This window comes from Taudactylus pleione, unplaced genomic scaffold (assembly GCF_031769625.1).
Source record: "Taudactylus pleione unplaced genomic scaffold, aTauple2 ptg000537l, whole genome shotgun sequence".
Taxonomy (NCBI): Eukaryota; Metazoa; Chordata; class Amphibia; order Anura; family Myobatrachidae; genus Taudactylus; species Taudactylus pleione.
In genome coordinates, this window is record NW_028284939.1 from 8,929,009 (window position 1) to 8,945,323 (window position 16,315).

The following is a 16,315-nucleotide window of genomic DNA, read 5'->3' on the forward strand; positions in this document are numbered from 1 at the left end:
TAACTGCAGACTTTCAGATTTAATTTGAGGGTAATTACATCCAAATCAGGTGAACGGTGTAGGAATTACAACGGTTTCTATATGTGCCTCCCACTTTTTAAGGGGCCAAAAGTAATGGGACAAACTAAACAATCCTAAATCTAACTTTCACTTTTTAATACTTTGTTGCAAATCCTTTGCAGGCAATTACAGCCTGAAGTCTGGAACGCATAGACATCACCAGGCACTGGGTTTCATCCCTGGTGAAGCTCTGCCAGGCCTCTACTGCAAATGTCTTCAGTTCCTGCTTGTTCTTAGGGCATTTTCCCTTCAGTTTTGTCTTCATCAAGTGAAATGCATGCTCAATCGGATTCAGGTCAGGGGATTGACTTGGCCATTGCATAACATTCCACTTTTTAGCCTTAAAAAACTCCTTGGTTGCTTTTGCAGTATGCTTTGGTTCATTGTCCATCTGCACTGTGAAGCGCTGTCCAATGAGTTCTGAAGCATTTGACTGAATATAAGCATATAATATTGCCCGAAACACTTCAGAATTCATTCTGCTGCTTTTGTCAGCAGTCACATCAATAAATACAAGGGAACCAGTTCCATTGGCAGCCATACATGCCCACGCCATGACACTACCACCACCATGCTTCACTGATGAGGTGGTATGTTTTGGATCATGAGCAGTTCCTTTCCTTCTCTTCTCTTCCAATCACTCTGGTACAAGTTGATGTTTGTCTCATCTGTCCATAGGATGTTGTTCCAGAACTGTAATGGCTTTTTTAGATATTGTTTGGCAAACTGTAATCTGGTCTTCCTTGTTTTTGTGGCTCACCAATGGTTTGCATCTTGTGGTGAACCATCTATATCACTCTTGTGAAGTCTTCTCTTGATTGTTGACTTTGACACATATACACCTACCTCCTGGAGAGTGTTCTTGATTTGGCCAACTGTTGTGAAGGGGTTTTTCTTCACCAGGGAAATAATTCTTTTGTCATCCACCACAGTTGTTTTCCGTGGTCTTCCGGGTCTTTTGGTGTTTCTGAGCTCTCCGATGCATTCTTTCTTTTTAAGAATGTTCCAAACAGTTGATTTGGCCACACCTAATGTTTTTGCTCTCTCTCTGATGGGTTTGTTTTGATTTTTCAGCCCAATGATGGCTTGCTTCACTGATAGTGACAGCTCTTTGGATCTCATATTGACAGTTGACAGCAACTGATTCCAAATGCAAATGTCACACCTAGAATCAACTCCAGACCTTTTACCTGCTTAATTGATAATGAAATAACGAGGGAATAGCCCACACCTGTCCATGAAATAGCTTTTGAGTTGATAGTCCCATTACTTTTGGCCCCTTAAAAAGTGGAAGGCACATATTGAAACTGTTGTAATTCCTACACCGTTCACCCGATTTGGATGTAATTACCCTCAAATTAAATCTGAAAGTCTGCAGTTAAAGCACATCTTGTTTGTTTCATTTCAAAACCATTGTGGTGGTGAATAGAGGCCAAAATCTGAAAATTCTGTCAATGTCCCAATATTTATGGACCTGACTGTATATGTATATATATATACACACACAGCTTTGGGGCTCATTTACAGTGAGTCAACTTTATGACACTTCTCAGACTGCGCAGTCTCCTCAGCGCCGTGCATATAGGTGTCCCTTTCCCAATCTCCCAGAAATGCTTTTTCAAAAGTTGCCATTATGTAAGAGAAAACATTTTCCTCTCAACTTCCTGTGCCATCTAATTTAATGGACTGCTTGTTACACCTAGAAGAAAGGGGTCGTGTAACTACAGCTTTTAGCCGCTTTGTGGCATTAACACAGCTTTGAGAAAATGAAGGGAAAACATGTTTTTCAGATCTCATCTCCTGTATAAATGACTCCTGGCGTCTGGTTACGTGTAAGAGATTGGAACAAACAGCAGGTGTTACTATATTAAAAGAAAACCATTGCGCCAGAATTATACTGCATTTTAATAAATGTTCTGAATCTTCTAAAGAGAAACACATTAGGCTGGATATTCATTTTATATTCTAGAAAGGTCAAAGATAAAATAAGGTTTCTACTTCAGTTCCTGAGGTGGTTATTAAAATATCCACCAACAATGCGCAGGAAATTTTTCAAAGTACAACATATGGTAAGGTTGCTATAAATTCCGTACACATGGACGGTTATTTAAAGCGTTTAGCGCGGCTGCTTAGAGCCCTCTGATGTGAGAGACTAAATAATGTTACCAAAAATGCAATCTATACATTCTCCTCAGGGAACTACTGTCACGTTACAGGAATCACAATGACTCGGGTCTGGTACCCTAGGGTTGGCAAACTTGATAGAAGAGTGAATGAATCTGGGAGGCTTACTGAGACTCCTCCTCATGCAGACTGACTACTAGTGGATGGATGCGGTACTGCAAGTGGAGAGGCAGCTGTAGGCCGAAGGTGTGGATTGAAAGATCTACAGTAAAAAGGTAGACAATGTCTAGATAGAATACAAAACAATAGGTAGCAGCCTCTATGAAACAAGTGACTTCTAACCTAATGCTATAACAAGCCTGGACCAGCTTACCGGTAATAAAGGAACCAGAATCGTTTTTTTTTAAACATCTGTATCTCTATCTGGATTTAACCAGCTTATGTACACCGTGGACATCTGAGGGCTCAGGGCCTGATTCAGAGCCGAACGCTCTGACCAGAGCGCTCGCTCTGAATCAGGGCCCTCCTCCATGAAAATGGACCGTCCTCCTGGACGCTCGCATAGCTGTGGGTGACCACCCACAGCTTATGCGAGCGTCCATGATTATGGTCGCGATGGTCAAGACCATCGGGCTTGCGACGGAGACCCTGCGGTAGGGTCTCGCTTCCGCAAGCCCTGGAGTGATTTTGGCTCTATCAGAACCAAAATCACTCCCACTGACATCACTAGTGATGTCAGTGGGGCCAGCTTCAGACGGTAGGCGTTCCCATAGGAACACCTCCGTATGGCAGGCACGCCCACCAAAGGGGGCGTGCTGTCAATCAACATCGACAGCACGCCCCCTTTGGTGCGAGACCCGGGGCGACGGAGAGCCCGTCGCTATCCGTGCCTCGCGCATGCGCACGACGGAGCTCCCTCCATCGTGCGCATGCGCAGTGGGGCAACATCGACCCGCTTGCGAGCGTCCTGCACTCGCGAGCGGGTCTGAATGACCCCCTCAGTGTGTAGCATATGGGACTTTGGCCCTCATTCAGACCGCAAGCGGGTCGATGTTTAGGTCGATGTTTAGAAATTCACTCACTCCGGAGCTAACTAACTACAAAAGGGGCGGCCCCGTTTTGTAGGCGTGGCGAGGGGGTGGTTTCACAGACCTTAGGGTCTCGTCGCAAGCCCCGATGGTCGCGATGGTCTTGACCATCGCCACCATCAACCTGGTCGGTCGCTAAAGCTGTGAGTGGTAACCCACGACTTAGCTAGCGACCAGGAGGCCGCACTTGAAAAGTCAAGAGGCTGCCCTCATTCAGAGCGAGCGCCTCTGAATGAGGGCCTTTATGCCAATAGGACCATCCCTCTGCCGGTGTAAGGACTTGGTAATTATATATCTGCTGGACAATATTGTCTTCTCAAATTGAGATTAATGCAACTTGTTATCTATTATCCGGAAGCATTTATAGGAACAGGCAGTGTTTAATATGAACAATCATTTGGATGGGGCTTATTGCTCATATGTTGTGTGATATATTCAAAAATTAATATATTTTTATGAACGTGTCAATATTTTACCTCCATCTATGTACACTCATTGATATTACATACGCATGACAGCGCTGCTACCTATTGTTTTATATACTTGCTTGTTAGGGTTTGACTACCACTATTTCAGCAGCTGCTTAGTAAAAACAGATCATTCCAGCGCCTGTATCTTCACCGACTTCATGTCTAGATAGACACCAGATGTTACACAGTCAATAGGTCGACAAGGACAAAAAGGTCGACACACTAAAGGTTGGTATTTAAGAAGGTCGACATGTACAAATGGTCGACTGGTCAAAAGGTCAACACAAAAATGGTCGACACATGTTTTATTTTGTTTTCTAACCCTAATCTTCACCATAACCCTCCCCTTGGTGCCTAACCGTCGGGGTAAGTGCCTAACCCTGAAAGAAAACCAATGGTTGACCTTTAGTGCGTCGACCTATTGACTGTCTAACATCTGGTGTCTATCTAGACATTGTTGACCTTTTTACTGTAGATCTTTGGACCGGATTCTGTAGACCAATAGTACAATGCCACTGATGATACTGAGCGGGCAGGAGCTGGTCAGACAGAGATGCTGAATACTGCACAGCCAGGAGCAGGTAACACAGAGATGCGGAATACTGCACAGCCAGGAGCAGGTAACACAGAGATACTGAATACTGCACAGCCAGAAGCAGGTAACACACAGATGCGGAATAGTGCACAGCCAGGAGCAGGTAACACAGAGATGCGGAATACTGCACAGCCAGGAGCTGGTAACACAGAGATGCAGAATACTGCACAGCCAGAAGCAGGTAACACACAGATGCGGAATAGTGCACAGCCAGGAGCAGGTAACATAGAGATACTGAATACTGCACAGTCAGGAGCAGGTAACACAGAGATGCGGAATACTGCACAGCCAGGAGCAGGTAACACAGAGATGCGGAATACTGCACAGCCAGGAGCAGGTAACACAGAGATGCGGAATACTGCACAGCCAGGAGCAGGTAACACAGAGATGCGGAATACTGCACAGCCAGGAGCAGGTAACACAGAGATACTGAATACTGCACAGCCAGGAGCAGGTAACACAGAGATACTGAATACTGCACAGCCAGGAGCAGGTAACACACAGATGCAGAATACTGCACAGCCAGGAGCGGGTAACACAGAGATACTGAATATTGCACAGCCAGGAGCGGGTAACACAGAGATGCGGAATACTGCACAGCCAGGAGCTGGTAACACAGAGGTGCAGAATACTGCACAGCCAGGAGTAGGTAACACACAGATGCGGAATACTGCACAGCCAGGAGCTGGTAACACAGAGATGCAGAATACTGCACAGCCAGGAGCAGGTAACACAGAGATGCGGAATACTGCACAGCCAGGAGCAGGTAACACAGGGATGCGGAATACTGCACAGCCAGGAGCAGGTAACACAGAGGTGCGGAATACTGCACAGCCAGGAGTAGGTAACACAGAGATGCAGAATACTGCACAGCCAGGAGCAGGTAACAAAGAGATACTGAATACTGCACAGCCAGGAGCAGGTAACACAGAGATACTGAATACTGCACAACCAGGAGCAGGTAACACAGAGATACTGAATACTGCACAGCCAGGAGCAGGTAACACAGAGATACTGAATACAGCACAGCCAGGAGCAGGTAACACAGAGATACTGAATATTGCACAGCCAGGAGCGGGTAACACAGAGATACTGAATATTGCACAGCCAGGAGCAGGTAACACAGAGATACTGAATACTGCACAACCAGGAGCAGGTAACACAGAGATACTGAATACTGCACAACCAGGAGCAGGTAACACAGAGATACTGAATATTGCACAGCCAGGAGCAGGTAACACAGAGATACTGAATACTGCACAGCCAGGAGCTGGTAACACACAGATGCGGAATACTGCACAGCCAGGAGCTAGGAAGTAGGTCTCTGTGAAGAGAAGTTATTTTGGCACAGAACCCTGCACAATACGAGGTTTAAGTAGGACGCGGTAATGACGATTGGCTGTACGGGCACGTGACCAGGAAGATCCAGAAACTGGTTGGCTAAAGGGAATCAGATGATCATTGTTAAGATGACGGCGCATGCACCGCAACTGCGGAAACTGTGAGGAGACGGGCACGGACTCTGAGAGCAGTGCAAACAGGCATCCCGTTAGGGACTAGGCAGATGGCCTGAACGGGTATGGATGGCACCAAGGAGGCCCCGTGGGACTGGGTAATAGTCCCCGAAGTGACTACTAGCTTGTAATGTGTGATAACTGGGAACGAAAGCGCTTTGTGTTGCTGAAAACCGGCATTAATAGTGGATGAGTGCCAGCAGCTCAGAATTTTATAAATTTGAATTATTTTAATTTCTTTTTTTTTTTATAATCTAATTTACATATTATTATTACATAGAAGCTCAGTGAGAAAGTTTTACATGAAACACAAGTGTATTCATTGAACGTTGGTGATTAGATTTAATGATCAAATCAGATTTAATAAATAATAAAAAATGTATGAAACACTTCTGCGAGTTATTACCAGTTATTATATATATAGCGCACACATATTCCACAGCGCTTTACAGAGAATATTAGGCCATTCACATCAGTCCCTGCCCCAGTGGAGCTTACAATCTATATTCCCTACCACATGTGCACACACATACACACTAGGGTTAATATTTCTTTGTTGGGAGCCAATTAAAATACCAGTATATTTTTGGCGTGTGAGAGGAAACCAGGAATACAGGTAGAATATATAACTCCACACAGGGCCGTAGTGGGAATCAAACCCACAACCTCAGTCCTGTGAGGCAGTAATACTAACCATTATATAGGCCTATACACACAAATTAAATTACTATATGTTAATTGTATTAATTTTACTGAGAAAAGGCCAATAAAAAAAAAAAAAAAGTTAACAGAGGAGGGTGTTTTGGTACATGTACGGTGCACAATTATTTATTCATGTTCTAAGGAGAATTTCGTTGTGCTCACATATATATGTGGGTTGGAATTAAGCCACCCAGGGGTTTATTTATTAAAGTGAGAGTTTTTAGAAGTGGAGATGTTGCCCATAGCAACCAATTAGATTCTACTTGACATTTAACTGGCACCTTCTAGAAGATAATGGCTAGAATCTGAATGGTTGCTATGGGCAACATCTCCTCTTCTGAAAGCACTCACTTTAGGAAATATGCCCCCCAGTCTCTGTAGAATCTTTTGGGAGAGGTGGTGGGAGACCAAAGACCTTGTTTTCCCGCATGATTTCAAGAAATCATAAGCAGCAGATTGACAAGAGCTTTTCTTATCATCAGGTTCTACAGCAAGTTAATTAGCTTAACTTCAACTACTCACACTATAAAACTTTGAGGTCAACCAACATCTGGACCATTTAATAGCCTGAAATTTGATTGAAGAGCAAGAGAGTGCAGTAACGCGGCCGCACTTTGATTCCCGGCCATCGGGCTTCAAAGAATTACAGATTGGCTGGCCCAGCGCTAAACCAGGAGTCTCAAGTTGTTATCTAGTTAGAATTTCTTGGCCTCACGCTGAGAAGACATTACTCTGCTGTTTGATGTGAACGCCACCAGCAATGCCTTCCAGCGCGTTAGCTACGGTACCACTTCTCTCTCATTTCTCTGCTCTTCCGATATATACAGGATTTTTAGGTATTACAATGAAGTCCCTAAATAAACTCGTCTTCGTGAAAAAAAAAATATATATATATATATTTTATTTGAGGATAAATTATTCCTGGAACCCGGCCTGGCGCAAAATTGAAGCTATAAAGTTGGAAACTTGTGTTCAAAGCTTCGCTAAGGTTTTGCCAGCTTTGCCAGACATGACACTTAACGTGAATGCTGCCCTGCCCAATATCAGTAACATTGCACACAATGGGGTAGATGCATGAATCAGTGATAAGAGTGGAGAAGTTGCCCATGGCAACCAATCAGCTTTGAGGTTGCATTTATCAAGTACATTCTATAAAATGATAGGTAGAAGCGGATTGGTTGACATGGGTAACTTTTCCACTGGCACACTTCTCCACTCTCATCATTACATCTACCCCAATATATCTAAATAAAGCCACAAGGGGGGGGGGGGGGGTCTCTGAGACCCATGAGTGCTGCACGCCACAGGGTATAGGCTGACCAGCTACAAGGGGGGGCACAGTTTATGCCACCCACAGTGTTACGGGGTATCATGCCTAAATGGTGGCACATATGGGGGATTAGCTGACCCTATATGTGTGTCCATGTGGTAAGGAATTTTGGGGCATGACTCAGATTTATGCTAATGCCATCGCAGCTACGATCGCTGACGGATCGCAATTGCAAAAAACATGCCAATGTCTCCAAAGCTTACCCGAGCAGAGGGACGCCCACTGCTGGCTACTCACATTCGTCAGACGTCGCGCTCCAGCATAAACATCGGGAACATCGACGCACGTCGGGCAGCCACGCAGCATAGGCGGCAAGTCTGACCTGTCGGAAACGCTGCAGCTCTCCTGACGCGCTGACAGGGTCTGCGAAGGAGAACGCGATGGCTACTTTATGCACGCCAATGTAACAGAGTTTAAATGGCCTGACACTCCTGTGTTTGCCTAGCTAGTTTCCCCTCGTTACCTCCCCCCAAACGCTGACTACCTGTCACTCACTTTGCGAGTGAGTCATCTGCGAGTGTGTAATTGCAAACAATCGCTATGCATGTGCAGGCGGCTTTCACCAATGAGCAATGGCTAATAGTCGCTTAATCTGTGTAAATATCAGCATTGGGTAAGTCTCTGAATCAAGCCCATAGAGACTGATGTGAATGACTGAAATAGTCTCTGTTTAGCGCTGCGGAATATGTGTGCGCTTTATAAATAACCGATAATCAATAAATAGTCTCCACAGCAGGGGTGGGGAACATCCGGCCTGTGGGTCCGTATAAGGCCGGCAAAATCATTTGGTCTGGCCATAGAATCTTTGTTTCTGCTAGCCTCATCTGGCTAGCAGGGGGCCTAGAATGGTACCCTGCAGCCAGAAGCTATGCAGCAGGGCCGCAAGGAGCGACCTCAGGTTGCTTCAGACGGTCACACCGCTGCCCTTACAGCTCCCCAGAGCATCCTCAGGATGCTCCGGGCATTGCTGTAATCACAGGCAATTGTGGGCCCGCCCACGTGTGACGTCACACGGAGGGGGCGTGGCTTGCACCATCCCATGAATGATGTTATATATATCCAAATGGCCCTCGGCAAAAAAAAGGTTCCCCATCCCTGCTCTATAGCTATCACAGAACTATAAGTCTGAGCGTGCCTTGCATCTGCGGAGCCACAGGTTGCAACATATAGAATATGGCAAATTGTTTGAGGCTCCAAAGACAGCACAATTTTTTGTTAAATCCTTTGCACACATGGCTAACGTGTGGGTTTTATTTCCCGAAGCCGTCTAACGTCAGCGATATGTTTGACGATGGCCATGAAAGGTCTGTACAGAACACTTCCCATCTAAACTGTGCAATTTAAAAACCTTCTGCGAGTTCTAATCTTATGGGTTGCATTAGCAATCTGCTGTTTAGTGAAACCCTGCACATTGGGAGTGTCCTAGCAAGGTTACTCTAGAACATTATTACATCCAGTAAGTGTGAGGATAAATGGGGATTATATTGCCATAAAGCTGCATCTGTTGATAAATATGGTACATTTCTTAAATTAAAAATGCAGTTCCGTTCCACCTGTTATATGCCGCTAGCAGGGGACGATATTACGTGGTACTGCAGAGCAGGAGAGGAGAGTGTTTATGCAGTTGCACAGCTCCATAGAAACATTATGCTCCTGGCCTTCCGTTGCTGTTCCGTGAATGATAGGAAGGCGTTTTGCTGCAGTTTATACCATGTTTATTCTGGTCCCAGAAGACTCGCCCCACACCCCTCGTTCCAGGCAAGACTGATTTAAGACTAAAAGGGGCTAAACTTTTCTTTGACATTCGGTAATATGCAGCAAGGGGGAGGGCACGCCAACCAAAATAATTGCTCCCACTGGGACCCACGTAAGTCACAGATACTTGCACTTGACTACGGCGAAGGCTTGAATGTGCTTTCCTAGTAAACCTGGACATGCGTTCACAGCGCAGGACCCTGTTGATGTGGCTGAAGGATCTGAGCACTGTTATTTTCCCAGCTTTAAATATTCAACAGATGTTGTTTTATCTCGGGGCACCGTTTATTATTCAAATACGATTTGGCATCAGTAAACATTTCTTCCTCTCGGAGGTCTCAATGCTGGAATATATGTTTAGCTTCTTGCCCTATATATTAAACCATTTGGAAACAAGCATCTGCTTTGAAGAAAGGTCTGTCCTTTAGCTTCCTGATGGGTGAACCCAGCGAATCCCCTGGAAGAACTGGTGCCGGTATACGGAGCAACATCCAGCGGGGAGGGTCTTATGGCCGACAGTCTGCAGACGTCCGGGATAAATCCATTATACGGATCCAAGCACAAGGGACCCGATGGTTTGCTATGAATGGCGCTGCTGTAGTTCTGTTCTCACTGGATCATCAAATTATTTCGGTTTTGCAAATGTTTGTAAGACGGAGAATATGTATCTGCACGTGTGTTATACAGCGAATTCTGAAGCGCTAAAGTGACCGAGCCTCGACTAATGGAGGTGGTTTATTATTAAACAATAAATATATTACCATTAAGTTATCGATCCTCTGCTTAGAACCGTGAGTGGATTCGCTCATAATACAGTCACTGTCTGTTTTAAATGATCATGCACCCTCCCTCATTTCCATAATTATCACTGTGCAATACAGGTGGCTGGTAAGTGGAAAATAAATGGTTGCTATTTAGGGATCTATTTACTAAGCAGTGTTAGGAGACAGAGTGAAAAGTGATAAGGTACCAGCCAATCAGCTCCCAACTGTAATTTTTCAAACACAGCCTGTGAGATGACAGTTGGGAGCTGATAGGCTGGCACCTTATCACTTTTCACTCTGGGCCTGATTCAGAGCCGGACGCAATTAGCGCTCGCTCGGTCAGAAAATAGGGGTGGCTATTCAAATGAACCGTTCGCTCTTTGCGGTCTGTTCACGCCTCTAGGTCTGAACGAGCTAACAAAACTTGCGGTCGTTTTTTGGGAAACCACGCCCCCTGGCCGCTCGCATCCTACGTCATGTCCGCTATTTATTAGATTAATCGAGTACATCGACCAGGGTATGAGCTGCTCGCTATTCTTGTGGTTAGTTTTTGCTACCACAATTTTGTGAGCAGTTCTGGCTATAAAATAACCCAGTGACGTGGTCAATGACGCTGCTGTATTAATTATGCACACCCATAAAACGCCCGTTTTGACCTTTAAGCACGCCTGCGATCGGATCTCCACTCCCCGTTTCAAGCACCTTCCCCTGTTACCACCCACATGCGCCTCTTTCTGTCACTCAAATTATCAGGCATTCGCTATTTTGCGAGCACATGAATTTCGACCGCACTGACTGGTTCGCGCATGCGTATAACGATCCGTACGCATGCGCAGTTGGGCGAACATCGCTCAGAGCGAACGAGCGGCCACTTACGAGCTGCTCTGAATCAGGCCCTCTGTCTCCTAACACTGCTCAGTAACTAGACCCCCTTAAAGTTCTACTTCACCGATGAGGTCTAGCACAAATTATCTATAGAGCAAACACAGTCCTACAGGGTGTACCTATGGTAAATACATACAGTCTGTATAAGGAGAGATTATCCTAGGGTTGCCATACTATGCCTTTAATCTGAGACACGCATGAACTACCCAGGTTCTGTAGCTAATTAAAACCAGGTGAAATGTACACTTAAATCAGCCAGCCACAGAACTTGTGTAATTCAGGTGTGTCCCTCATTAAAGGGATAGTATGGTAACCCTGCCTTTAAGGTATGGCAATAAAATGGCAACAACGTACACGGCCAACATCTTACATGGCATTTTAAAATAAGTGTTATAAGTTTTGGGATCTAGCGTCACTTTAAAGGTTAAAGTATTACGGTCAGCAAGACATTAACTAAACTGTAGATGGCATTGTGCCCCTGTCACCTACAAACACACAGTGACAGAGGCAGCCATGTTGTGCCTTAGGGGTCTATTTACTATGCTTTGTTAGGAGATAAAGTGAACGGAGATAAAGAACCAGCCAGTCAGCTCCTGTCATTTTTCAAACACAGCATATGACATGACAGTTAGGAGCTGATTGGCTGGTACCTTACCTCCGTATTCAATTAGAAGCGAAAAGTCAGTTACTTTTTCGCCGATGACGTCATTTTCGCCGGTTTCAACTTATCCCTGTATTCAATTGTAGCGTCTTTTTGCCGGCGCGATAACGCAATGCAATGTAATAGGCCGAAATACTCGGCGGAAAAAATTGCAGAATTGGGGTTTTGGAGTGCAATGTTGCGGGAACCACCCTGCACCCTTTGGACATCCCCCCTGGCGCTAACTGCGTCAAAAAACGCAAGAAAAACCCCACAAAAGACACCCCAAAAAAGCACTTTGAAAAAATGGGCGAAAAATCAAAGTGGGGGTACAAAATCAAAAACTAGCAAAATAGCCTTTGGGGGGGTCTGGAAGTATTTGGGGGGGTCTGGAAGTATGGGGGAGGTGTATTTTTGATTGCAGGTGTTTACTGAAGGTGTGTTTTTGGCGCTTTTTAATGCTTGACTTTAGCAACTTTAAAATATACTTGTAGCCATTTTCATGTCCCCAAATTTGATGGAACGACTTATTTTCCCCCCAAAAAGTAGCAAAATGCTCTTCTTCACCACTTGCTAAAAGACGCTAAATAGCAGCTATTGAGACCATTTAAAAACCCGAATACCTTTAGCAGGGCTATTCAGGGGTACCCATAGTGATCCACCATGTCAGAGCATCTTTTGGGGGGTGTCAAGCTGATTTCCTCAAAACGGACAGAACTTTTCGCCGATTTCAGTTTCGCTGGGTCCCGTTTTCGCCGATTTGGAATTGAATACGGGGAAGCGGAAGCGGAGATGAGCGCAATACTTTTTCACACCCAAAACCAGCGATGACGGCGAAAAGTCTAATTGAATACAGGCCTTTATCTCCTAACAGAGCTTAGTACATAGATCCCTCAGTGTGGTCACTGGTTTGGCACACAAAATGGCTACCTAAGTTGTATGTAGGCGACAGGTACACTAAGTATAAAACACTGGTTGTTTATGCACTATATGTAGCTCAGTCATACACAAGATTAAAGCTGCAAACACACACAACGATTTTATGAACGATTTTCTGTCAGATTATCTGTCAGGGGCTCTAGACTGCACACCCTACTGGTAATGACAGGTGCCATCATGCTGAGATTTTAAAGTAACATACACAAAAATAGAGTTGCAGATGCACTATGCGATCATTACTGTTTACATTTCAATTTATTAAATGGAATATCAGAGGTAGTTAGCATATCAATGGCCAATGATACGGGCCTGCCCACCAGCGTCAAGGTCACCTCAGTGAGCAGGTCCCTAACACTCACATCTGGGACGCAAGGCACCCCAAAAGACAGTCCAGCCAAAGACCTCCCCAGGGCATCACACGAAAAGAAGGGTGACAGTGAAGTGTTAAAGTATCAGGTGTGTCAAGTAACTGAGTGTTAAGATAATTTTCATGTGATACCCTGGGGAGGTCTTTGGCTGGGCTGACTTTTGGGGTGCCCTGCGTCCCAGATGTGAACCCCAGAGTGTTAGGGACCTGCTCAATGAGGTGACCTTGACGCTGGTGGGCAGGCCCGTATCATTGGCCATTGATATGCTAACTACCTCTGATATTCCATTTAATAAATTGAAATGTAAACAGTAATGATCGCATAGTGCATCTGCAACTCAAGTTTTTGTGTATGTTACTTTAAAATCTCAGCATGATGGCACCTGTCATTACCAGTAGGGTGTGCAGTCTAGAGCCCCTCCTTATACCCCATATTGTGTATTTATACACACATCTGAAGCTTGAGATTGCTCCAGTCTAGATTTGCACCCCTCCCCCCCATATATGTTTTTAAGCAGGGACCTAGCATTTGACTGCACCAGGCAACAGGAATAATCTTAAGTAAGTCCTATTTATATTGTTAGTGTCAGTATATTTGGGGTGAGCGTTTGGACATGGGGCTCCCTGAGCTGTTCTGGCTGGACCTCTCCAGGGCATCACCATTTAATACATATAGTCACTTTGTATATCACCTTCATGTTTGTTTTTTATTTATGTATTTTTTCACGCATATTCTACTTTTATTATCTAAACACTTATTAGCTACTTTTACACACCTGATACGTTAACACTTCACTGTCACCCTTCTTTTCGTGTGATGCCCTGGGGAGGTCTTTGGCTGGACTGTCTTTTGGGGTGCCTTGCGTCCCAGATGTGAGTGTTAGGGACCTTCTCAATGAGGTGACCTTGACGCTGGTGGGCAGGCCCGTATCATTGGCCATTGATAAGCTAACTACCCCTGATATTCTATTTAATAAATTGAAATGTAAACAGTAATGATCGCATAGAGCATCTGCAACTCTATTTTTGTGTAGATTTTTTAAGTGTAATGAACGATTTTTTTGAACTGCAAAGATTTTTGCATATTCCCTTAATGAAAATCGTTCAGTTGACAAGTCTGACTGAACTACAAACGAACTACAAACGTGAACGCACATGAACGATTTTCGTTCATCGTTTGACTCAGAAAGTGAACGATTTTTTCAAACTATTATCGCTAAACGAAATTGTTTAATGATAATCGTTCAAAAACAGTGGCGGAACTCCCGGAGACAATGCAGTCATTTTATCACCAGGCTCCAGCCCTTAAGGGGGCACCTGGCTCCATTGTCCCCCGGGCCCTTCCGGGCACTGCTATGGAGATGGAGAGCCGCTGATCGGGAAGTTACGCCTCTGGTTCAAAAAATCGTTGTATGTGTATGCAGCTTAAGTATTAATACAGGATTGTGATACTTGGACATGTATAAATGAATAATTCATAAATCTTTCTGTACCATGAAGAATTTCAGCTTTGTTTTTCTAAGTAGATTTGTCGTTGGTGTGAGCCAGTAAAATGACATTTGTTCATATACTCCGGATTGTATATAAAGAGGATTTCCGCCTGTGAAGCAAATGTGCAATCTGACACGATCCTGCACTTCAACAACATCACAAGCAGCCATTTTAATTAGGGGGGATCACTTAGAAACCGTTGTGAAATGAACCACTGTAGAAACTCAGGCGAACCACGAGGCAGAGCAATGTCGGAATGCCCAATTGAGCACGTTTCAGATGACTTTTTCCACATAATTGCCTCAGATATCTGCCTCACAGTTTACCAGCCACACTGGAAGTTGAAAATGGCTATCAAAATGAAATTGAGCAGACAAGATAAAAACTGTTCAAATTGATTACTAAATGTATTTAGGTAAATAAGAAATAAACCATTTCTGAGTAGACCAGGTCAAATGAAATGTATTTCTTGTCTGTCTTGTAAATGGAGCAGTATAATCGCACAGTGGCTCGAACAGCTGCCTCCCAGGGCCGTGGGTTCAATACCAGCCAGGGGCCCTATTTCTGTGGCGTTTGTATGTTCTCCCCATGTATGTGTACTCTTAAATATTCCCACAATCCAAAAACATACTGGTGGGGTAACTTGCTGCTGACAAAAAAAATAATAATTAATCCTAGCGTATATGTGGTCGGGAATACAGATTGTAAGCTCCTCTGGGGCAGGAACGGATGTGGATGACTGAAATAATCTCTTTAAAGCGCAGACTAATAAGTGCTATATAAATAACCTGTTAATAATGGTTACCTTGATGAAAAATGATGAATAGTTTTTAATTTAGTTAAATATTAATGTGGATCAGTCACGCAGAACTGCAGAGGACTATGGCCCTGATTCAGACCCGGTCGCAAGCGCTGAGCGCTCGCAACCGGGTCGATGGTGGCCCAGGGCGCATGCGCATGAAGGAGCCGGCTCCGTCGTGCGCATGCATGAGACCCGGATAGCGACGGGCAAGCCGTTGCTCCGGGTCTCGCACCAGAGGGGGCTGGCTGTCGAAAGTTGAGTGACAGCACGCCCCCTTTGGTGGGCGGGCCGGGGGGTTGGCTACCCAGACGGAGGAGCTCCCATAAGAACGCATACCGTCTGGGGGCGGCCCCACTGACATCACAAGTGATGTCAGTGGGAGAGCTTTCGGCTATGATAGAGCCGAAATCTTTCTGGGGCTTGCGGCAACGAGACCCTACCACAAGGGTCTCGTCGCAAGCCCGATGGTCGTGATGGTCTTGACCATCGCGACCATCTTCCTGGCTGCTCGCTATAGTCACCCACAGCTATGCGAGCGGCCAGGAGGCCGTTCTTAAAAAAAAAAAAAAAAGACCGGCCCTGATTCAGAGCGAGCGCTCTGTCCTCTGTCAGAGCGACCGGCTCTGAATCAGGACCTATATTCTGTGCACAAGGACCTGGTGATGTCACTGCAGGACAGAGGCTGCTATCTCACAATTAATGGTTCATCCCAAAAAATGGCTCCCTCTACTTTGCTCTGGTGGCAGATATAGCTTAATGTCACATTAATAATACTCTTATTTGTCTGAT

At 45.0% G+C, this 16,315-nt stretch overlaps 1 protein-coding gene across 1 annotated transcript in view; it reads right to left on the reverse strand.

Annotated features, from left to right (window-relative positions):
* PEPD (peptidase D) overlaps window positions 1–16,315 on the reverse strand; it is a 225,953-nt gene that overhangs the window by 132,566 nt on the left and 77,072 nt on the right. The window lies entirely within an intron of this gene.